The sequence below is a fragment of the Physella acuta genome, unplaced genomic scaffold (assembly GCF_028476545.2).
Source record: "Physella acuta isolate Inbredline_101_S28 unplaced genomic scaffold, ASM2847654v3 ptg000560l, whole genome shotgun sequence".
In the NCBI taxonomy this organism is placed as follows: Eukaryota; Metazoa; Mollusca; class Gastropoda; family Physidae; genus Physella; species Physella acuta.
Genome location: NW_026732079.1, coordinates 551,659 through 577,740, shown reverse-complemented (window position 1 = coordinate 577,740; position 26,082 = coordinate 551,659). Strand labels below are relative to the sequence as shown.

At 34.0% G+C, this 26,082-nt stretch overlaps 1 pseudogene; it reads left to right on the top strand.

Annotated features, from left to right (window-relative positions):
- The first annotated feature begins 4,604 nt into the window (after positions 1-4,604).
- Positions 4,605-23,282, top strand: LOC131946411 (CD109 antigen-like; annotated as a pseudogene).
- Positions 23,283-26,082: the final 2,800 nt, after the last annotated feature.

The following is a 26,082-nucleotide window of genomic DNA, read 5'->3' as shown; positions in this document are numbered from 1 at the left end:
AATTATTCTTAACCTTGTTTCTATAATTATAAATCAATGATTCTTAACCTTGGTTCGATCGAACCCCAGGGGTTCGGTGAGTCAGGTTCAGGGGTTCCGACGGAGGTCAAGACTTACACCAAACTCAAATGATTCACAATAGGGTTTTTTTTAGTGGAACCCCAGTTTTTTATTCAAACAAGCTGAAAATATTTGTGTATATTTTATACAACATGTACCGTCGATAGTTTGGGCAGGTGCGCAACATGGCGAACACACACACGCCCTTAACATCACACACACATAGAAATTATATCTCTCTCTGTAGGACCTATATATTTTACAAGTATAATAAGTAGAATTATATATATATATATATATATATATATATATATATAATTATTCTATTTGTAAAATAAAAAATAACCAGTATGGACTCTATATTCACTTTTTCGGTTTTTATGCAGTTGTATTATTTTATTGTTAGAGCCTAATTTTTTATTACAGGTTGGGCAACAGTTAGTTGTGAAAGCATTGTCAACAGAGCTAATGAAAGCACTTAACTATCAGGTAATTTTAAGATGAAGGTTTTTCTTGCTAAAAAAATAAAATAAAACTAGACTTTAGGTAACGTTTAGAAGTCATTGGTAAAGGTATTAAATGCATTTTAGTTCGACTTAAAATATTTATTCCTTTAAAGATATGTAAATCCTAATGTTTGAGAATGGCATCAATAATTGTTTCCTTATATTTCATGAGCTATGAGTATATTTAAAATAAAATAGAAAGAATGACCAATTGTTAAAATGTTTTGCTGATGTGCGTATGATAACTTCAAAAATTAATATATTTAAAATATGTATCAATATATCAATGTTGTACCGCAGGTCTACTCTAAAGATCAACTCGTTACTACTGGAACCGTGGGTTCCAACAGTTCTGTTGGTTCAAAGGTCATACCCTTTAATTTGACCTTGACCTACGACATGTCCCCGAAGATGATTCTGGTGGTGTTCTACTCCAGGGACAACAACTCTGAAATAATTGCCGATGCTGTTTGTACTTATGTGGAGGGAGTGTTTAACACTCAGGTATGAGTTTTTTTTTTCTACTTTTTTTTCACCCATGTTTACTCAGGCGGAAGTAGAATTGACCTGTGATTGTCCAGGTGACTGCAAGATTCTCCTGTATTTATTCAGGTAAATGTCATAATTTACCTGTTTTTACTCAGGGGAAAAACAAAATGTACTGTCTTTACTCAGGTGAATGTAACATTTACCTATAATTATTCAAGAGAATGTAAAATTTACCTGTGATTATTCAGGTGAATGTAAGGTTTACCTATAATTATTCAGGTGAATGTAAAATGTACCTATAATTATTCAGGTGAATGTAAGATTTATCTATAATTATTCAGGTGAATGTAAAATGTACCTATAATTATTCAGGTGAATGTAATATTTACCTATAATTATTCAGGTGAATGTAAAATTTACCTATGTTTACTCAGGTGAATGTAAAATTTACCTATGTTTATTCAGGTGAATGTAAAATGTACCTGTCTATACCTCTATATTCAGGTGAATGTAAAATTTACCTATGTTTATTCAGGTGAATATAAAATCTACCTATGTTTACTCAGGTGAATGTACGATTTACCTATGTTTATTCAGGTGAATGTAAAATTTACATATGTTTATTCAAGTGAATGTAAAATTTAACTATGTTTATTAAGGTGAATGTAAGATTTAATATGTTTACTCAGGTGAACGTAAGATTTAGCAAAGAGAAAGTGGAGCCCGGTGAAGATGTTGACCTGATAGTTGAAGGTGAACCCAACTCTATTGTCTACTTGAATGTCAAAGATGTCAAAGTGGATCTGCTCAAGACAGGGAATGACATCACTCATGATAGGGTAAGTTTTTACCTATATTAACACACACAAGAAGTGCGTTTATTATGTTTTCAAAAATCTAAATCTAAGTGTATTTTATTTCATTTTTATTTTTATTTTAATTAATGAGAAAAAAATACACCTATCTACTGTAGATGGGACGGAGTGGTCTAGCAGTAGAGAGCTGGACTGCTAACCCGTAAGTCTCGAGTTCGAATCCGGGTTCAAGTCAGTAGGCCGTCCCTGAGTCCACCCAACTCCGATGGTTACCTAACTCACGTTAGAGAAAGTAAAAGCGGCTGGGCATAGTGCTGACCACACTCTTCATATGCCGAGGGCACAGAAACAAGTGAACTCTACTTCACTTGCCCCATATAACGTCAGGTTTGAAAGGGAAACTTTACTTTTATCTACTGTAGAAAAATCTCATTGGTTTGAATGAAATTTCACGTTATTGAAAACGCTGAATATAAAAATGTGAATTGTCGAAGCAACATTGGGTGTAGATTCTAAATAAATGTGGCCTAACAACAGACATAATATAAAAATGAATAAAATATCTCAGTACTTAGGACCATTAGTCTTGAGATCATTTGTCTGCGAGATATTTTGTCTGAGATCATTTGATTTAACAATCAGGTTCTAAATGAGATGGCAAACTACGATGGCGTTGGGGCAGCCTACTGGAGTAGCATGTCTTACTATGGATGGAACTACCACATTCCTGGGACGGACACTAACTCTTTGTTCAAGGTAGTAAAGTCCAAATGCTATAATTGCTATTAGATTTGTCTGATGTTGTCTGTAAGAAATTTGATATAATTTAAGCATTAAGAAATTTCAAAGGATTTTAAGTAGTGACATTGAACTGATTGGGTGAAATATTAATTCTTTTTTTTTCCAATGCCGTGTTGTTCCTGTGATATTCTGATGATGTAAAGTTTGAAATTAGCGTTAATTGGGACAACCATGTTTTTCTTTATTTAAACGTGATAAGCCTATAAGCCCAACATTGTTCAGAGCGTGCTGAAAATAAGGAAACTACTCCTTTTGGAATTGTTTCTATTTCTATTGCATTTTACGTCTAACACTTATTGTTTATATCCTTTTAAATGTGTAAATTCTGCTAAGGCTAGCTAATTTTTTCACACGCTACATTTATAGTTGTAAGTGATCTTAAAGAAAAAACAAATATAGTTTTTTTTTAAAATTAACTCCCTTGTGCTTTTAAAGATGGAATATTGTATAAACCGTTTGTACAAACGTCGATTGTATAGTATTCTTCAAGACTGCTAAAATAATAACAGATGATAAAATCCCCTTATTAATAAGCTTTGCCACTTCCTAATATAAAATTAACTTAATGTGCGTTAACAGTATATTCCTATTTATCACGCATATATTATAATAATACATTATGGTAATTTACACACACATCTTTATCTTAATATAATTTTTTTTCTTGCGACTGGGCATAATGCTGACATACCCGATAAATGTGCACTCTACATTACCCGTCGTATGGATTGTAATGCTAGAAAGGGTACTTTACTTTATATCTAAATACATGTCGTTTGTTATCTAATTACAGTCCGCCGGCTTGACACTGATAACTGCAAGCAGCATTAATGGTAAGTGCCCGGAGATTTGGTATTTAAGCAGCATTAATGGTAAGTACTGGTGATTTGGTATTTAAGCAGCATTAATGGTAAGTACTGGAAATTTGGTATGTAAGCAGCGTTATGGTAAGTACTGGAGATTTGGTATGTAAGCAGCATTAATGGTAAGTACTGGATATTTGGTATGTAAGCAGCATTAATGGTAAGTACTGGAGATTTGGTATGTAAGCAGCATTAATAATAAGTACTAGAGATTTTGGTATGTAAGCAGCATTAATGGTAAGTACTGGATATTTGGTATGCAAGCAGCATTAATGGTAAGTACTGGAGATTTGGTATGTAAGCAGCATTAATGGTAAGTAGTGGAGATTTGGTATGTAAGCAACATTAATGGTAAGTACTGGAGATTTGGTATGTAAGCAGCATTAATGGTAAGTACTTGAGATTTGGTATGTAAGCAGTATTAATGGTAAGTACTGGAGATTTGGTATTTAAGCAGCATTAATGGTAAGTACTGGTGATTTGGTATGTAAGCAGCATTAATGGTAAGTACTGGAAATGTGGTATGTAAGCAGCATTATGGTAAGTACTGGAGATTTGGTATGTAAGCAGCATTAATGGTAAGTACTGGATATTTGGTATGTAAGCAGCATTAATGGTAAGTACTGGAGATTTGGTATGTAAGCAGCATTAATAATAAGTACTGGAGATTTGGTATGTAAGCAGCATTAATGGTAAGTACTGGATATTTGGTATGCAAGCAGCATTAATGGTAAGTACTGGAGATTTGGTATGTAAGCAGCATTAATGGTAAGTAGTGGAGATTTGGTATGTAAGCAACATTAATGGTAAGTACTGGAGATTTGGTATGTAAGCAGCATTAATGGTAAGTACTTGAGATTTGGTATGTAAGCAGTATTAATGGTAAGTACTGGAGATTTGGTATGTAAGCAGCATTAATAATAAGTACTGGAGATTTGGTATGTAAGCAGCATTAATGGTAAGTACTGGATATTTGGTATGTAAGCAGCGTTAAAGGTAAGTACTGGAGATTTGGTATGTAAGCAGTATTAATGGTAAGTACCCAGAGATTTGGTATGTAAGCAGTATTAATGGTAAGTACTGGAGTTTGGTATGTAAGCAGTATTAATGGTAAGTACTAGAAATTTGGTATGTATGCAGCATTAATGGTAAGTACTGGAGTTTGGTATGTAAGCAGTATTAATGGTAAGTACTAGAAATTTGGTATGTATGCAGCATTAATGGTAAGTACTGAAGATTTAGTATGTAAGCAACATTAATGATAACTGGCCGGAGTTTTGTTATGTAAGCAGCAATAATGACGAGTGCCCCTCTACCAAACCACTACTACCGACCCCCGAACGAAATCTAATTTATTTTTATATAAAATATTTTTTTTTTACCAGTGTCGCATCTCTAACCAGCTCGAAAATTTAGTCCCCCCCCCCGCCCTCCCAAAAGTTTGAAGTGCCTCCCTCCCTGTAGAAAAGGCCTGAAAGAAAAACTGCTGTCTATTCTAGCAGGTGGAGCTTATGGTTACGGTGGTAGAACTTCAATGGCCTACGTCGTACCGGCCAGCTATAGCAGCAGTGGGCCCGTTGTTTCAGTAGCCGCCGCTACCAGCACCACAACAGTCACAGTACGGAAACGGTTTCCGGAGAACTGGGTGTGGAACTTTGTAGAGATCAAGTAGGTTTCTTTGTTTTTGGGAGGTTTTGTGTAGGTTCGAAGTTTGCTAGAGATCAAGTAGGTTTCTTTGTTTTTGGGAGGTTTTGTGTAAGTTCGAGCTTACTAGAGATGAAATGGGTTTCTTTGTTTTTGGGAGGTTTTGTGTAGGTTCGGCAGCAATAGAGATCAAGTAGGTTTCTTTGTTTTTGGGAGGTTTTGTGTAGGTTCGACCTCACAAGAGATCAAGTAGGTTTCTTTGGTTTTGGGAGGTTTTTTGTAGGTGGGGAGGTTTGGTGTAGGTTCGAGATTAAAAGAGATCACGTAGGTTGCGGAGGTTTTGTGTAAGTTATAGCAAAACACTTTAAAAATTAGACTTCTCTTATTTAATTTACAATTTTTTGATAGATTAATTAAGCAGTTTGATTTCCTAAACATATGTTGCTGAAATTATAAGTGGTTTTTAATTAAAAGTTTATATTATATTTCAAATTTAATTTTGAAGGTTTAGTTATATGAGGAAATATTCAGCTATTGGAAAATAAATCATTCAAATTTTGTGTAAAGAATGTAAAACATTTTGATAAAATAAAACCGCATAAAACAAACAAACGCTTCATTAACAATCAGGTCTACTGGTGAAGGAGTTATGACCTTGACCTCACCTGATACCATCACGTCCTGGGTGGCCACAGCATTCAGTACTCACCCTCAGTATGGCATCTCTATAGCAGAGTCACCTGCTCAGGTATGGCCCACTCCCTTGTATTGTATACATCTACAATGTCTGCTGATATACGTGTCTAGGAAATTATGGTGAAAAAACACACACACACATTCTTTAAACAATTAACACTAACTCATGATTTAACAAAATACTAAGAGAACGAGAACAAATAGCGAGACTTATTACATATTTAGGAGTTATCACATTGTAGATTTTTTCGCAAATTATCTAAATTAAAATAATAAAATACTAATTGTGTTTCTTTCAGGTCACAACATTCCGGCCATTATTCGTGACCCTTGACCTGCCACTTTCTATCATTAGAAACGAGGATTATTGTTTTACTGCTACAGTGTTTAACTATTACCCTGGGGAAGTACCGGTAAATGATATATATATATATATATATATATATATATATATATATATATATATATATATAAATATATATATATATATATATATATGTGTGTGTGTGTGTGTTTGTGTGTGTGTGTATGAATATAAATATGAATATGTCACCTAATGTTTTGTCAATAAGACATTAACAAATAACACACATACATTCGTACATGTAATAATGTTAATAATTTTGCTTTAAAATAAGAAGAATGAATAAATAATGATTTAATAATGATACAATATTATAATTTTAAAGAGTTTCTTACACATGTGTTAATATTACCTAGGTACGCTTTATTACTAACCTTATGTCACAACATCCTAGGTTCTGCTGACGTTAGACCAAAGCCGAAGTTTTAGCAACATCCACGTTAAACGTGATGGTCATCAAGTCAGTTTGTCTAAGGAGAATCTTTATTATTCCTACTTTCTGGGATATGTGAGTGATTTTAACTTAACTTTCTGGGATATGTGAGACCTTTTTATTTTTCTTTTTGGGATAACTTTCTGGGATATTTGTGTCATGTTGACATTGATTTCTGGGATATGTAAGTTATTTTTACATTACTTTCTGGGATATATGAGTCATTTTAAGATTAATTTCTGGGACATTTAAGTCATTTTAACACTACTTTCTTGGATCCGCGAGCATTTTATCATTCATGTAAGGGATATAGGAGTCATTTAACACTAAATCTGCTAAATGTGAGTCACCTTAATGTTGATTTTTGGGCTGAATATTTGATACAATTTCTTCTCCGTTTTAGTATTGTAAATGTTTTACGGAATGTAAAAATAAATAAATAAATAAAGCAACTTTTTGTTGTTTTCAGTTGGTTGAAAACGAGGCTGTGTCTTCCTTGTTTTGTGTGACGCCACTGGTTACTGGAGATATCCCAGTCAGAGTCAGTGCACTGACTAACATTAATCGTTTGAGTGACGCCATCGAGATGAATCTTACCGTCAAGGTATGTTTGAGCTAAGACGAAAAAATATATAAAAGCATGTCAAATATTAGATAAAGACCACAAAAAAATAAACTTTCTATACATTTAGATATTCATGTATTTAATTATGCTAAATTGTTCTAATATCTGTAGGCTGAAGGTGTGCCCAGGTCATCGAGCCATTCGTTTCTTGTTGACCTTTCTAACGGCTCGTGGGTCCAGCAAGTTCCAATAGAATTTCCAACAAGTTCGGTTCCAGATTCACAGAGAATAACGGTTAATTTTGCTGGTAAGATATTTAATCATAGATCTTCATCAACGACAGTGTTTAGTTACACAATTTGTATATGATATAGTTAGTTTTATTTAACTGTTTAATATTAACTATTATAATGGGGGAAAAAACACAAATTGAAGTTACCAAAAAAAAAAAGATGTTTAAATAATTAAAGTGTTGTTCTCAATAAAATCAGACTAAAATAGTTGTGATCAAAGTAAAACAAATGTGATATACTTGCCATATTGTGATGCATGTTTATTGTTGCAGGCAACTTTTTAGGGTCATTAACCAGTGATTTAGAGAAACTTTTGCGACAAACGCCCAGGACTGGCGAGCAGAACCTGATGTCGATTGCATTGAATGTTTATCTCCTGGGGTTTTTCTACCGGACAACTAACATGAAGAGTGAATTTTTAAAGCAGGCTAGAGACTATTTAATAATGGGTAAGGTTAATAATAATTTTTTGAAGCAGGCTAGGGACTATTTAATGATGGTTAAGGTTAATAATTACTTTTTGAAGCAGGCTAGGGTGTATTTAATGATATTACTTTTTACAAAATATGCTAGTGAAAATTTAACTATGGGTAAGGTTAAGAATGATTTTTTTAAAAACAAATTAGGGAGTATTTCATGACGGGTAAAGATACAAACAAGGGACGGCGTGGTCTAGCGGTAGAGTGCTAGACTGCTAACCCGAGAGTCTCGAGTTCGAATCCGGGTTCAAATCAGTGAAACGTCCCTGAGTCTACCCAGCTCTGGGAAACAAAGGCGGCTGGGCATAGTGCTGACCACACTATCCCTTCATATGCTGAGGTCAATGAATCAGTTGAACTCTACTCTATGTGCCGCGCGTGTCTTGGGCACGAACATGGTTAAGAAGAAGAAAAGAAAGATACAAACAAACAATTTATCAGTACTTTTGCAACCAGGCCTTCATGTTTAAGACTATATGTAATTGGAAAAATCCCCTACTTGTTTTTGTTGACATGTAATATGTTTTAACTGTCAGGGTTCCAGTATGAGATGACATATGAACATGGAAGAACCGGTGGTTTCAGCTCTTTCGGAAGTCGCAATGGAAACTCACCGAGCCTTTGGTAAATAAATATGCATTAGTAAATCTAGATCCACATCATTTCCCTGATGTTTTATCGAATGTTTAATATAGAAATGTATTGATTTTCATATGTAGCCCTATATTTACATGCACTATTTCTAGAGGTATTGTTTGTCTTGAATATCAATAAATGTTATGTAGCTGAACTTATAGTGTTCAATGAAATCTGCCGGATCTGACAATTTAGTCAGATTATATCTTTATATCATTAATTTTGACTCTATTGGTTATACCAAAGAGACTCCAACAAACCAACACATGAATATGTGTTCATCTGATCAATGACTGAAATAGGTTTTTTTTACGACATCCTACTATTTAGAGTTAGCCAAACGATTTTTTGAAAAAAGTGTAATATTGAAAGTAAAAGTAAATTTCTCCTTTAGACCTACGGTCCATTTGGCAGATTAAGTCGGAGTTCTAATTAATTTTACTTGACCTCGGCATATGACGGGTTAATGTAGTCGGAATTATGCCTCATTGTCTTTACTTTCACCAATGTACGTACATCGGAGTAACGTGGACTCAGGTACATCCTACAGTCACAAATCTCAACCGAGATCCAAAATCGAGATCTTCGGGATAGCAATGAAACACTTTGCCATTGTCGACAAAGAGATTTTGATACCATGACCCTATCGAAATCGAAATGAATAGTGTTTTTTATATATCATATTTTTGTGTGTTAATCACCATTAAAATTTCTGTCACATTATGTACTATGTCATGAAACTATAACCATCTTTGTTTTCTTTTTATGCAGAATATAGACTTTAAAAGATCAATTCACATTAAATTCGTTTTCAATAATAATTGAATACTATTTTAAAGTAATTTGCGTTTTTCAGTAATCTTTAATAATATTTTAAAGTAATCTTCTTCAGTGGCGTTGTGAGGTCGAGTGCCACTTAGTGGTGTCACCCCCTATAGGCGTAGCGACCCTTCCCGGGGACAAACTTTCAATTTTCGATTTGCACCCCCCCCCCCCCCCCCTCAAACTTTCGATTTGCACATCTTAAAAGACTATTTAACACTCGAATTAATCACTGATTTAAGTGGAATTATCATTTTTCTCTATATATTTTGCTAATTTTTGCCTTGGTGTCACCCCCTTAAATGGTGTCACCCGGTGCGGTCCGCACTCCCCCCCCCCCCTCCCCCTCTCGCTACGCCGCCACCGATCTGCTTTTTTAATTATGTATTGTAACTGCGTTTAACTTAAACAATAAACAAATAAAACTGTTAGCAATGTATTTTTGTTTACCCACACAGGTTAACCGCCTTTGTAGTGAAGTGTTTTTCTCAAGCTTTTCAACTCAATCAGGCGTACGGCAACATTGTGACCGTCAACAAAGACGTCATCAGCAGATCTGTGGCTTGGGTGATTCAACAGTTAAACAAGAACGGAACATTTGTAGAGAAGGGCAGAGTGTTTGATGCGGCCATGCAGGTATTATCGTTTACATCAGTTAAACTAAAGTTATATTTGGACCGCATATTAACGCTACGTTTAATTATCATGCAGATAAGGTATAAACAAATACATCAATTAAGGTATCATTTTATTTTTACGAAACATTTAATTATCTAGCAGTTAATGCAGCTAAAATATATTTGGGTTCTAGAGATTAAACTCCGGGTCTTCAACATCTTGTAACATATGGAGCTGACAAATGGAGAATAACTGTAACAAATAAGAAGAACATGCAATTATTTATAAACTCATGCCCCTTAAAGATCCTTCGAATTCGCTTGCCTTACTTAATCATCATGATAAATCAAATGCCAGCTGAAGTAGAGAACACTTAGAACACTTAGATGGATTGGCCACACACTCAGAAAGCCTGTATCCAGCATAACATAACAGACCATCAACTGGAATCTACAAAAATATATGCTGAATTAAAGTGTTGTTCTGAATAAAATTCGACATAAAATTCGCCGGCCCTACTTAATCAGAAATTAGGCACTATGGCAACGAACAAAATCAACTGCCAGCTGAAGTAGATAACTTGAAATGGATTGCATTGAAATGACTTGTATTGTATTCATATATATATATATACCTGCACTGGTCTAAACCCACAGGATGGGCCAAACAGCGGAGAAGCACTCACAGCCTACACAGTTATCTCCCTGTGGGAGGCTAGACAGACACTGGATAACACCACAAAAGCTAAAGTATTTTTTTTACATTCTTTATGTTCACAAACTTATTTTTTTTATTCAACACCTGTTATATTAACCTAGTAAACTTAGATATTTCATGGAAATAAATATAAAATAATTTATTGTATCTGGACAATATTCTCCTATCAAGTTTGTTAATACTATTTTAATGTTTAAAACATTTCATCTCGAAATTGTTTTTCAATCTTAAAAAAAAAAAAAAAAAAAAAAAAAGAAAAAAAATTGAAAAAAAATAAATTGTTGTATCGAATTTCGTGACTCTAATAGTTAAACAAAGAAAAAAGTCAACACAGGGTTATGTGGGTTTATACCTGGCCAACATCATATGCAAAGTGAGGACTACGTGACAAAATGGGAGCCTCTCACCTGACGAAATAAGAGACTCGTCTTCCCACATTGATACCATTTTTATCTTATATCATCAGCTTTTCATTTTTGGCCCCAAGACGCATGGTGCCACCACATTTTAGTCGGTCCCCAGCAATTTTTCTGGCAGTCCCCCAGTCCTGCCTCTGCCAGCTGCTTCCCCGCCGTGCGCCTCCACGTCTCACTTGGCCTTCCTTGCTTTCTTTTTCCTAAAGACGTCCAGTTTAGCGCCATTTCTGCGATTTCTTCTGTATTCAATCTTATGACGTGCCATCGCCTTCTCTTTTTTCCCCCAACTATTTTGGACTGCTTCCATTTTTCCATCTTAAATGCTGTCCGCAATACAAAATAAAATGTATCAACTTGTCAAATTTATTTATTGAAATTTCAGGTAGAGCAGATTATTGGAAATGTCACTACGCTACTGGCGAATCAATTAGATGTTGTGACAGATCCATACACCATCTGTCTCTTGGCCTACACACTCAATCTTGTGGACAGTCCAAGCAAACAAAAAAGTTTTGATATAATGCAAGCTATAGCAATCTCAGGCGGTAAGATTTAAAACTATCTCGTATAGTATATTAAACTGATGTTGGCAAACAGAATGCAGCATTAACATACGATAATGGGCGCTGTATACCGGTGTATCTGGAGGATACAGTAGAGTTCATGTTGATTTGTGTGTATCTGCATTGTGGGTTTATCGCTTTATCAATAAAATATAATTGGGTTTGGAATCAATAGTGTTACAAATGTAGTTATATATTACATGAGTAGCTTTCTGTCAATACAAAGCTCTACAATTGAATCGTTAATTAAGTTTACAGTCTTATAGGCATGAAGTGCGCATGAGTGCTAATATTAAAAGTCTGAGAACGCATATGAAATGGGGTTTGCAATAGGGGCAGTAATCCATCCAAGAGAGATAACTCCAAGATCAAAACTACTGCTGCAATAAAAACAATTTTAGTCGGAGTCAACTGGCCTTAATGTGCTTAGCATATTGTTATGTAATGTTTAATTATGTTGACACAAATACCATCAAATATTACAATAAGACAAAGAAAATCATTAAATATAATGTAATTTTTAAAACAGAAAAACCACTTTTGCCTTAAAAAATAAATTCTTACATACAAAAATTATAAATTTAAGCTAACTTATAATTGTAGATAAAAGTAAATTTTAATTTTTTAATTTCTATATAGTACTACACGACATTCAAACTAAAATAAACACCTTCCGATTAAAACACCTGGATAGAATAAGGATAGAACCACATTATCATCCATTAGCACAATACTACATTGGGTTAAACATAAAGAGCATTTTAAAATTAAACATCATAACACCACACTATGGGGGAAATGACATAGGCAGCTTTTATAAAGAAACGCTAGCAACATTCCAAGGAAACAAAAGCATTATTGGGGAAGACACAAAAAAAATATACGACATCCTAATCAAACAACAAGCGACACCCTTATACACGAGAATTAGTTGGGCCAGGGAACACAATATAATAGACATTAAAGATACATTTAGAAACCTACATAATAAACGCATTACACCAAAAGAAAGGGAAATAGCATACAGACTGATTTTTAACACAACTCCAGTTTCACGAAATACAAAGTCAAATCAAAATGTTAAAATAACATGTCAAACGTGTAAACAAAATATACAAGAAACTGAGAAACACATTTATTTAGATTGTATATTAGTACAGAAAACAAAGCAAACACTCGCGAAAATATTAAACACCACCAATCAAACAGCCACAACAAATAAAGCAATCACACTTAATTTAATTAACACGACTAGACAAAGAACAGAAGACGAAAACAGACTAGTAGCAATGGCTATTTATAGATCGACTATATGGCAAATTAGGAATAAAGTCAGATATTTTTTCACAAAATACACGGACATCGAGTTAAAAGAAATATTTCAAGCAAAACTAAGACATAGACTGGGAACTCTCACTTAACTGAGAAAAAAAAAGAAATATACAGGAAAGAAATAAATAAAGTATTAATTTTAATTTAGACAGTCTCAAGCCAAACATCACTCGATCAGCCCCCAAAGTAAATTAACATTAGAACAGTCTTCTGTTTCCCGGGTTTTAAAATGCACAACCTGAATGGTAGAAAGAGATACCCACCTCAACCCCCCCCCCAACACACACACACTCCCCCCCCCCCCCACTCAACCGGACTGGCGGACATTTCAAGGTAGCGTGCCCTCATTGCCAAGGGTCAATTTTATGTCATGGAAAGTTTTGGAACGATAGATCAGTACGTGATTACAGAGACACTTCTCCCACGCTCGTTTCTATTTCTGTCCATGGGTGGCTACAGTGTGAACTTTTGACTCCGCAGCACACTAAATTAAGCAGTGAAGAGAAACCTAGTTTGCACACCTTATTTTAATCTAGTTCTTATGCCATTTCATTTTTTTCCTTTGATTATTATATATGCAATTGATGTTCACTGTTCATGTCTTTGATGCTATGTAAAATCTATCAAATATATTATTATTACTGATTTAAATGTTTAAAACAATTGAATTAATAAAAATAAAAATAAAAAAAAATCTACCCCCTCCTCTCTCCCCCTCTATCCACTTTACCCCCAGACATGATAACCCCACAATCCCTTTAACTGTTCCAACGACCCCACCACCCACCGCAACATCAATATCCAGAACTTATTTATCTTGTCTCTTTCCCCTCATCTTTCACACTGCAACCTTTTGAAAACTAAATGCGACCACTACAACACCCTTTCAACTAGTCAACTTAAGTTGTTTCCCTACATAGAAAATGTTTCACTGTCCCATTGACCCTCTCTGAAAAATTTCCTTTCCTCTCCCCACCCAGACTTCTGACACTTTCATTTGACCTTCACCCCTTTTACTGTCATCCTTTGCAATTTTTTTTTATAATCAAATACATGACATTATGTAAATATTAATTATGTACATTTGCAAAACCTTTCGTTTTCATTTGGTGTTCAACATTATGTTTAAAAATTTGATGTTGATGTACTTGTTTTAATTGAAAATAAAAGTATTTAAAAAAAAAAAAAAAAAAAAAAAAAAAAAAAAAAAAAAAAAAAAAAAAAAAAAAATTAATTTCTATTATACTGAATGAGCCTTCACACTACTTCCAGATGGTCTAAAATACTGGAAAAGAGAGGAACCCGAGCCAGACTATTTTTATCCTTGGTATAAAACGTATAGTGCTATCAATATACAGGCAACGTCCTACGCTCTCTTGACGTACTCTGTACGTGGTATAGGTGCCAGTGATGGACTCCCTATAATAAGATGGCTGATTGGTCAGTTAAGGTCAGATGGGCAATACATTTCAACACAGGTAAGAGATTTATTTCATTAACTTTTTTATGGCACATACTCGTGTTGATATGCTAGCAATATTTAATTATGACAGTAAAAATGTATAGGGATTTTGATAACGAGTGTTTGGGGCGGCGTGGAGAGCTCTAGGCTGCGAATCCGAATTCTACAGTTCGAATCCGGGTCCAAGTTAGTAGAACGTCCCTGAGTCCACTTAACTCATATTAGGGAAAGTGAAGGCGGCTTGGCAAAGTGCTGTCCACACCGTCCCTTCATATGCCGAGGTGAACTCTACTTCATCTGTCCAGTGGCGCAGCGAGGTCGGGTGATACCCGGTGCGGCACTTAATGGTGTCACACCCCAGTAGCGTAGCGACACTTCCCGGGGACAAACTTTCAATTTTCGATTCGCAACCCCCCCCCTCCCCCTCAGACTTAACTTTCGCTTTGCACCTCTTAAAAGACTATTTAATACTCGAATTAATCACTTAATTAATTGGAATTATCATTTTTTCTCTATATCTTTTGCTATTTTTTGCCTTGGTGTCACCCTCCCCCCAAATGGTGTCACCCGGTGCGGTCCGCACCCTCCCCCCCCCCCCCCTCGCTACGTCTCTGCATCTGTCCAATAGATCGCTAGGTCTAAAGAGAAAAATCTTTACTTTTTGCGTTCATGATAACTAGTGAGAATCGCATGATTGACTCACAACAAAAGTTTAATGGAGAAATAAATTTGATGGAAAATCGAGCTTTTATACCAGCTGCAAGATCCGCTGGGGTGTTACGACTCATGTGGTTGAGTTGTAGAGCCCTCGACTGGTGACCTTGAAAGTCTTGCCTTTAGTGCAGGACGTCCCTAAGTCCAACCAGCTCTGATTGTTTCTTCTTCTTTTTCGTTCTTAATTTTTAGTGTTGAATGGAATCCCCTCCAACACAATAAAGTTATACTTTCAACTGATTGTGCGCCATTGAGGCCATTGACTCCGATTCCAGCATGCTTTTCTTTTTGGATTTGCTTCCATAGCCTTTGTCCAACCAACAACAAAGAACAAGACAGCAGTTTCTTTTTATTTTGGAGTTGTCTCTCCTAGAAGAGTGGCTGTCCCCAAGATAACGATACTCATCTGCCCGGGGGTTCGAACCCGAGACTCTTCGGGTTAGCAACCACGAGCTTTACCGAATCGACCACGCCGACGCTCTGATCGTTATGTGGCTCATTTTTCGGGAAAGTAAATGTGGCTGGGTATAGCGCTGACCCCACCATTCAAAATATGATATGGCTCGCTATATCTAAAATGAGAACTACACTTTTGTAAAAACTTGTCGAATCCCCGGGCTTCCTCCAATACAATCTAACATGTACTGATATAAAATACCTGTATATCTTCAGGCCATGTCGTTAGCTGTCGAAGCTCTGTCCAGCGTTGGCAGCAAGTTGTACACTGGGCAGGACATTCCCATGACCTTGACCCTGAGTTACACCAGCGGTACCGGCCAGGCACGGGCCGAGAAGTTTCACGTCAACAAAGACAATGAGATGCTGCTCCAGAGTTTAGACATTGACTACACGGTGGGGGTTGGAGAATGTAGAGTTGTCTCTAAACTATTTTTAAAAAAAAATTCAGATGTCTCTGACTGCTCACATTTAAAATTATACGTATCTTAAACTTTTTTAAATAAAGGAACAAATTAATGACAATTACTCTATTAAAAATGATATACAGAACTGTCCTTTTTCTAACAGTGTCGTTGGCAAAATGTGTTGTCAGGGTTATATTCCAATGGACTCCCACACTTAAAGTTTTGATCCCTTAAAATGTCTGTTATTAGTTATGCTTTGTGTCTACAATTTCAAAATGTTGAAGTCATAAATTCAATATTGGTGTATGAACATAAATAAATGACATAACTGTATCAACGTATATAAAAATAAAACTAAATACTCTAAAAACATATTTTAATGTATTCTAAATGGGAAATCAGTTTTAACACCCCTCCTCCCCGCTCTACGATGACTATTTCATAACTACGTCATTGGTTCCTGAAGTCTCGACTCTATCCTCAGCTCTAGTCTGAGTCTAACATGATCTGAGTACATCAAAACAAATCAATCATTATTGTTTTTTTTATTTGCACTAGAGTGTAAAAGTATAATGTTACATTAAACTTCAGTGGCTTTAACTCTTTTCCTTTCTATAAAACTTACTGTAAAGTTTAAACAATTTGACAGAATGACGCCCCAAAGTCTGTTTTAATCAACGCCAAGACAGACAACGGTCAGATCGGGTCAAGCCTGGTGATGGCAGAGGTAAAGTAGAGTTACCTAATGTACCAGAGAGGTGCAAATGATGCACCTGTCTGGTATATCAAATTAAAACAATAAACACAATCTAACTAATTAAGGTTTAACGAATTTAATAACGACCTTATAAGAAACCTATATCTAAAAAAAAAAAAAGAACACAACATAAATTAGAAAATAAAATTTACCTAACTAACCTTTACTAAATTTGAAATAAAGGAAGGAGCGATGTATTTAAGATTAACCAAATTTTAACACAGTTTAATATTTTCAAAGTTGAAATAATGTAAATTTTAATGGGTTTTAATATGTTTTTTTAAAATGCACTAGATTACCACCTTTGCCTTAAGAAATTAAGTCTTAATTTGTATCGGTTGCCTTATAATTACTGCCCTTGCCTTAAGTAATTAAGTCTTGATTTGTATCGGTTGCCTTATAATTACTGCCCTTGCCTTAAGTAATTAAGTCTTGATTTGTATCGGTTGCCTTATAATATTAGTTTTTTAACCTACGATAGTCAACGCCCTCGTTCTCCAAGATAAATACAAATGTAGCTGGTGAGGTTAATTCGAATTTACCTCGTTTAACTCCTAACATTTTGATTTGAGTAGGTTAGCTTATACAATTAGTTTTAAAACTTTTGTACTTTAACGTACTGACTTTAATTGCTTTTGTTTTGATTTGTGTAGGTTGTCTTATACTACAACATTAAGGATGAAACCGCCGCCCAAGTCTACGACATGTCACATTCATTATTGACTAAAAGAAATAATGTTTACCTAACTATCACCATTAAAACAACAAGCTCCAAGGTAAAGACATTGAGTCCTACTTTGAAATGTGGCCTAAAACAATTACCATACTTTGATGTATTTTGCTATAATACACAACGTTTACAGAATTTGCGGCATCTTAAAGAATTTGAAATAAAAAGCATTAAGTCTTATACTATTATAACTATATTGTTTCGATTATATTTTCACAGTGTAATACATATTTAAAAAAAACCTTTATTAAGGTTAGACTTACTCCTCAAAGTTTTAGTTTAAACATATATGGATAGATATACTTTTAAAATAGTATCTTGTTTTTATTTCAAATGTCAATCTTTCATATGTAGCCAGCAGGACTAAGTATTTTAGAAGTTGACATCCCATCTGGCTACTTGCCAGATTTGGATGTTTTATCTGGCAACCCGGCCCTCAGTCTTGTTGAAGTAGTGGACGATAAGTTGATGTGTTATTTCGATACAGGTGTGGTGAGTACACTATTCGTATCACAGTTAGTTTTCTCAGTAAAGTTAAAAGTATAAAATATTCGTTACGGTCAAGACAGAAATCACCGAATATTTGCTTTTCATGAGTTTTGTCTGGAATCTCTTAGCAAAAAAATAAATAAATTCTCAAACATTTTCTAAAAAACTATCTATTTCTGTAAAAAACATCTACTATGATGCTTTGTGACTTTAAAAAATCGAAGGGATAAAAACGTGTAATAAATACTTAATTACTTAATCCTTGCCACTCCCTGTGAAGTATAGGGCAGCAACAAATATTCGCCATTCCACTCTGTCTTGAGCAGAGGTATCTAATAGCTATCTGGTGTTTAAAATACTAGCAATAAATGTGGAGGCTATCACCAATTATTGTCTTGATATATCTCTAGATAACAATTAAAGGAGTGAACGTGACATGTCCACTAGTTGCGAGCGGCGGTGCCCTGACCAAATCACATCCAAGAACTTACAGAATCTACGACGTTTATAATCCAGGTTAGACAACTGTAAATTTCTAATCGAATAAGATTGCTATTATACAGGCTGTTATATTTTATGATTTTAATCACTAATGTATCTAAAGAGATAAGGCGAGGGTTTTAAAAGTAGCATGAGCAGAGGCGTATCCAGGTTTTCGTTGTAGGGGGAGCGAAAAGAGCAAAAAAAGGCGCCGAATTTAAACACGTTCTAAATACGTGTATTATATATATATATATATATATATATATATATATATATATATATATATATATATATATATATATATATATATATATATATATATATATAATTACTAGATGTATGTCATTAGTTCGCTATGATGTAAAATAAATTGAAAGTAGCACTCTGAAGAAATAAAAAAAAAACACAATGTAGGCCGACAAAACAAAAATTTTATCAATCTAAATAAAAAAAAAAAAAAAAAATATACACACACTACAACAAAAAACAATGAACGTAACACAATCTGTTTTGTAATTCTTGTAAAAAAATTTCTTACATAATAATTTCTGGGAAATTATTTAAGACAAGTGAAATAGGGGAAATAATCACTCTCTTAATATAAATATGTATATATCTACACATTTAATTATAAATGTCAAAACGAATAAACAATTACTTTAGAATATAATGAAATTGTTTAAAACTATTCGTGTTTATAAAATGTTTTTGTCTATAATCAGAATTAAATATATCATTATCATAAATGCTAAAGCATTACAGCATAATGAAAGTTTTTGAAATCAGAGTTGGTATAAAACCACGATTTTCGATACAGAGAAAAACATTCGGAATAACAGCCTACATTTAACTACATGTCGGTATTTTAGTTCAAATCATATAATTTAAATTAACTACTGCTTCTTTGTGTTCCTTTAAGATCATTTTAACATAGTGATAGGTATGGGTTAGATCACTGTATTGCTCACACACCTTTTTACTGTCCGGTCACTTTAGGTCAATTATCCAACCCAGTGTATACCTAGGTGTGACATTAATGTCGCTCTACACAATTGTGGTGGTGAGGTGTGGGGGGGGGGGGGGAAGATAACCAACTCAGAGTGAACATAGCGTCAGTTTTTAGATGAATGTTCTAAACATACATATATATTACACATGTTTACTGATTCAGAAATATATTTAAATAAGTAGCAGTGGTATTATGACAATATTTTTTTTACAGAGGGGTCCATGGGGGAGGGGGGTTGTAACTGTTTCATATAATTTGTAATCGTATCACTATCGCCCAAACTGTAAGAATACTACTACTTCATCGTGACGACGTTGTTGACCTTGTCAAAATTTCCCCACCGCTACGCAGCTTGCCCATAAGTAAATTTAAATAGAGGTGCCACATCAGTTGTATTTGTTTCTATATAGTAATTTTTAAAAAATTAATCACACGATTCAAACTGTATATATAAAGTAATTTAAATTATGTGTGAAGTTTTATGTATAACATTTTCTAATGCAATTTTCGAAGGCAAATACATTATACAGTTGCCTTAAACTTAACACCCCTCTTGCCAAGTCTACCTGTAGAGGATTTTAAAAAATTCTAATGCATCGTAGTGGTTATTTTTAGAATAGAAAACTGATGCAGCTATTAATACGTGTTGTAAACGTAGACACTACTAGACTAGTACAATAATGCTTTATTGCTGCATGAAAAGAAATCTTGTGATTTACATAGATGTGCCGACCAAAAATATTTTTTTAACAAATAACATTGCTTAAAACTTAGAGTTTAAAAAGTTTCCAAAAAGGCGCCACTTTGCTGAAAATGGCCAGAGGGGGAGCGGCCGCTCCCCCTGCTCCCCCCCTGCGTACGCTACTGAGCATGAGGAAATTCCAAACTACGTTAATATAATACTTACCGTTTTTTTTCGTAACATTTATCTTTTTTATTTTCTTTGAGATCTCAATAAATCATTATATTTAACACTAGCTAATTTTACGCTGGAAGTTTATCATAATTAGCTTAGCTTTTAAAAATATAAATTACAAAACATGCGTTTAGTAACAGCTTTTAAAATTCAAAATGTGTTTAACAGACAAAGAAGTGACCAAGACCTACGCCCTAGAGGATGAAGATTTCTGCTCCAAAGTTCCTACAGTTGGCGTCTGCCAATACCAGTGAAACATCAAACTTGAATTTAACATTGTAACACGTGCCACTAGATTCCGTTACTATAATTTAATGTGTTAATACTGCTCGTGCAGCCGAAACTTTGAGAATGTTATTCTTTAGCTTTGTAAAAACTATATCCCACAACAAAACACCTATTATATATTGTTGTTGTTGTACAATCTAAACGCATACACTGTATTGTAACAGTTAAATCAAAATAGTATACATTATTATTATTCATCGAACAAAAACTGTACATTTCGCTTTATTATATCGATGTATTACAAAGAATACACTTCATCAGTTCTAACAAAAAACAATACTTTATTGTATTAGTTCAACCTAAATTTAATACATGTTATTAAATCAATTTAATCTAAACATAGATTGTAGATATTAGTAAGTTTAGTTACAATGTATGCTCTAAATTTATTTTATATCTAAAAAAATAATTAATTATTGTATTTATTCGACCTCTATTAAATTTAGTTAAAAAATAGTTTTCATCGTCATGATAAATCAAGCATATTTTTACGTTTATTTTAGTAAAGTTTTAACTGAACCTGACACAAACACACATGTGGTAACATATTATAATCCATATTAATAAATATTCCATTTGTAAATTAAACTATGTTATTTTTTTAAAATATTAAAAGTAAAATAATATACATATGTGTCTACGACATATTCCGAAAAGACACTTGTCCGAATGCCGTTTGCCCGAAGGCCGATTTCCCGAATGGACACTTGCCCGTTATCATTACATCATAAATTATAATACAAGAATAGACATTCTAAATCAATTCAATTTTGACATTATGATAATCTTCACACTTTTAAGCATAAAAACAAATTTATTTAAATTTTTGTTTAAATTTTTGTTTAAATTTTTGTTTAAATTTTTGTTTAAATTTTTGTTTAAATTTTTGTTTAAATTTTTGTTTAAATTTTTGTTTAAATTTTTGTTTAAATTTTTGTTTAAATTTTTGTTTAAATTTTTGTTTAAATTTTTGTTTTAATTTTTGTTTAAATTTTTGTTTAAATTTTTGTTTAAATTTTTGTTTAAATTTTAAAATTTTTTTAGCCTTTTTTTAAAAAAATTGAGACAATGCTGTAAAAAAAAACAAAAAAAAAACCAACTTTATCCTTAAATAAATGCAAGATGATGATCGCGGCTCTGTCTTTAATACAATCTCTGGTGAATGTTTTGAATATTTTGTTTAGCCGACGTGTTGCGGTGGTTATATAGTGTTTATGACATGGTGTAGGCGGCACGGTATGTCTCGCAACATTGAACAGAGGCGCGTTTGTTTGATTTATCTTGTTATGCTTAACTTGTCTGGTGATCATTTAACTAAAGAATAAGGCGCGGACTAGGCGACGAATTTGAAAAAATGAGTAGTCATTTTTGTTAAATCTCCATTTCATGCACCTTGTTTAGACAATGTGTTTCAGCGATTATTTAATAAAGAAGGTGATATTCATTTTTAAAATCTGTTTTCTAGAGAGTAAAAAATGTTTGTACACTATATATAGCAAATAAAAAGTAATTAATAAAGTCTGCTTGAAAATATTTAATATTAAATTTTATCCTTTCTTTTTGCTTAGATATGCATTGATTATCAACATGTCAAATTTAAATTGATTAAGAATGACTATATGATAATATATAATGTTTAAATTTTTCGGGCAAACGGCCTTCGGGCAAGTGGCTTTCAGGCATTTGTCTCATTCAGGCAAGTGTCCATTCGGGCATTTGTCCCATACGGGCAAGTGTCCATTCGGGCATTTGTCCCATTCGGGCAAGTGTCCATTCGGGCATTTGTCCCTTACGGGCAAGTGTCCATTTGGGCATTTGTCCCATTCGGGCAAGTGTCAATACGGGCGTTTGTTGCATTTGGGCAAGAATCCTTACCGGAAATCGGCCTTCGGGCAAACAGCATTCGGGCAAGTTTATTTCGGTAAAACGTCCGGCTTCCTCCATTAGTCAGGCTCTTTTGGAGCTGGGAAGGAATTCTGACTGGAAAGCTTTCTTGTATGAGCTGTCTATCACTGGAGCCAAGGAGATTGATATGCAAGGCAAAAAAGCTATCATCCTCTTTGTACCTGTTCCACATTTAAGGGCTTATCAGAAAATTTAAACTTTACTTGTTTATGAGCTAGAAAAGAAGTTCAATGGCAAACCAGTTGTCTTTATTGCTCAGAGGAGAATCTTGCCCAAAACCAACCAGAAAGATTAAGAGAAAGAACGAGCAAAAACGTCCTAGAAGCCGAACCCTCACAGCTGTACATGATGTTATTTTTGGAAGATCTATGCTTTCCCGCTGAGAAAGTTAGCAAACGTGTACGTGTTAAGTTGGATGGTTTAAGATAATTAAAGTTCATCTCGATAAGAGACAGCAGAATAATGTTGAGCACAAGCTGGACACCTTTACTTCAGTCTATAAAAAGCTAACCGGGAGTTCCCTGAGTTTGTCTTGTAATAATTGGATGTTTTGAAATGAGGAGTAATACATTTTAATAACTGAAAAAAGAGGTATACACAATAAAATGGCGACATCTTCCAATTTTAGAAAACATGGTGCAAGAAATGAACTACTTCATTCAAATTTGGTTTAGATATATAGATCTACTTATCAAGACGTACGCTATGAAATGTTTAAAATTTCCTCCGACAAAAGTAATTCAAATTACTTTAAAAAACAACATAAATACCATTGAACAGCCAGGTTTTTAACAGAATCATTTACGTCTCCTAGTGTTAATCAGTTTAGGCATTTAATATGTTGTTGTGTTGACTACTAATGTATGTAATAGGTATTGGTAGCCAATGTTATTTTAAATGTGTCGGATATTTAGTTATTTAGTTATTTTTTTGATTAGTGACTAATATCAAATGGCTGTTTGATACAAATGTGATGACACATTTGAAACATAGGTCTTCATCTTATGGTTCGTTCTAAATTATATGTTAACTTGAATGGGATTTCTTCCAACACAATTAAGTAGAACATAACAACATGTTCTGTGTCTTGTAACCCTGCGACTCTGATTTCAGCCTGCTTTTCTTTCTGGAATTGTCTCGATAACCTTTGCCCAACATAGAACAAACTACAAGGCAGCCGTTGTTTAATTATGGAGTGTTTTTTTTTCTCGTAGATTGGTCGCTGTCACCAGCTATCGAGCTTCATCCAACACCTGGTGTCGAACTCAGTTTAAAAAAAAAAATTAACAAACAAAAGCTTTACCAACCGGAGACTGGTGACCGGTAAACATAGGTCAAATATGAAGATATCTGTATAGACATAGTCTGTGAGATGGAGGTAGCATTTGGTATTTCATAAAACTAGAGATGTAAACATTATGCTAGTATTTACCGCTCGGTATTCGCTTTTATTTATACAAGTGGTTGTTCAAATAATCACTCTATTTTTAGTTTAATCCTAATTTATAAAAGCCCAATGTGCGCACATCTCTCTCTCTCTCTCTCTCTTTCTCTGTCCGCAAAAAATTTTCGCCGGACATCACGTCAGAATCGGCAGCGGTATATGGAGAACTTTTTACGGACTTTTGTTGAAAATAATATGTTAGATGTTTTAAATGTATAACCACAATTTTACTTAAAGAAGAAAAATAAAAATTAAAGGCGTATTCGAATGTAGAGAAACAGTATTATTTATGCAACCGGAAAAGCATTAATATATGTGAAAAAGAACGCATAAAACTGTGACGTCACTATTGCTTATACATTAACTAATGACGTCATCTGCCGTGTTAAGAATGAAAAGAAATGAACTATTTCATTCAAATTTGATTTAGATCTACGTACACTATGAAATGTATACAATACAATTTTTCCGGCCTAAACTCATAAAATTTATTTTATGTATTTGGATTCTAGATCTAGAGATTCTAGATCTAGACTAAATCTAAATCTACGCAATAACTAGATCTCTAGACGTAGACGCTAAGATCTAGATTTAGACTCTAACTTCTCTAAAATCAATTCCAAAAATAAATTTCTATATTAGGACTAAACTATTTCAAGACTTATTTATTTTATACAAAATCTTTGTTTGGAACTGGCTAATTTGGGATAAAAAATTAATTTGAAAGAATAGGCATATTCGCGTAAGTTAAGATTTTAAAATACGTGTTTCATTCTCCGTATTTTATAAGGTGCCTAAATAGCGGAGATGTTAGTGTACATTAAACCACGCAGGTGGTGCGGGTTCGAGACACAGCAAGTCAACTTGGTTAATGTATTCTTTTTTATTATGCTCGGGCTAAATTTAAAAAAAAAATTCTTTTAGGAATCTAGATCTAGATCTAGATTGTCGGGTGTCCGATAGGGCACTTCCCGGCGCCGCAGGCGCTTCAAATTTGGCATGATCTTGCCTTGGTGCGACAGAACACGGGGGCCGGTTGGCCGAAAAGTCTACGATGTGGGGGTCAAAACTGACCTCGACTGACCGGTACCTTATATGAGCTATAAATCGAAAAAAAATGTCCACGGAGGAACCTCTTCATAACTCTTGAGGTCGTAGACCGACCTTCGGGCGAATTAATTAAGCATTCAAATTCTCAATGTTTTCGAAAGCCTAAGCGAAGCTGGGCAGCATGCCTAGTACATCTATAAACTGCTATATATAAATATCTCGATTTAAAAAAAAAATCTGAAAAAAAAGGAAAATTCCTCTAGTCAGCGCATCGAATGTTGATAAATTAGCGCGACATCAACGGGGGTTGTTTGATTACTGAATGAACTGTATTCTTTTTGGATTTTACTATTGTAAATATAGTTGTGAAATGAACTAGCAGTTTATCGTTTATCTTTGAAGAAAGAAGAACTTACAATAACATCTAGTTGTCTCAACAACAAAAGAATGTTACAGTAACAAAAACCTTTTTCTAATATTTTGTTTCTACACCTGGCTTCAAGATTTCAAAACACCAAGAGTACCCAAAATGCAACAATCATAAACATACACCATTAATATAATCAAATTAAATACCGGTACGCCTGTTAATACTATTACGTCAATACCGTAACAGCAATTAGAAAGACTTGTTACGAATTCGAATTCATAAAAACTAAAATTACTTTTCTTTAAAATCTGTCTGTAACTTTTAACATGTAAGTAGTTATACTATTAGGGACGGGGTGATCGAAGGTTAGAGCGTTTATCTGCTAGCCAAAAGTTTATCGTTTATCTTTGAAGAAAGAAGAACTTACAATAACATCTAGTTGTCTCAACAACAAAAGAATGTTACAGTAACAAAAACCTTTTTCTAATAT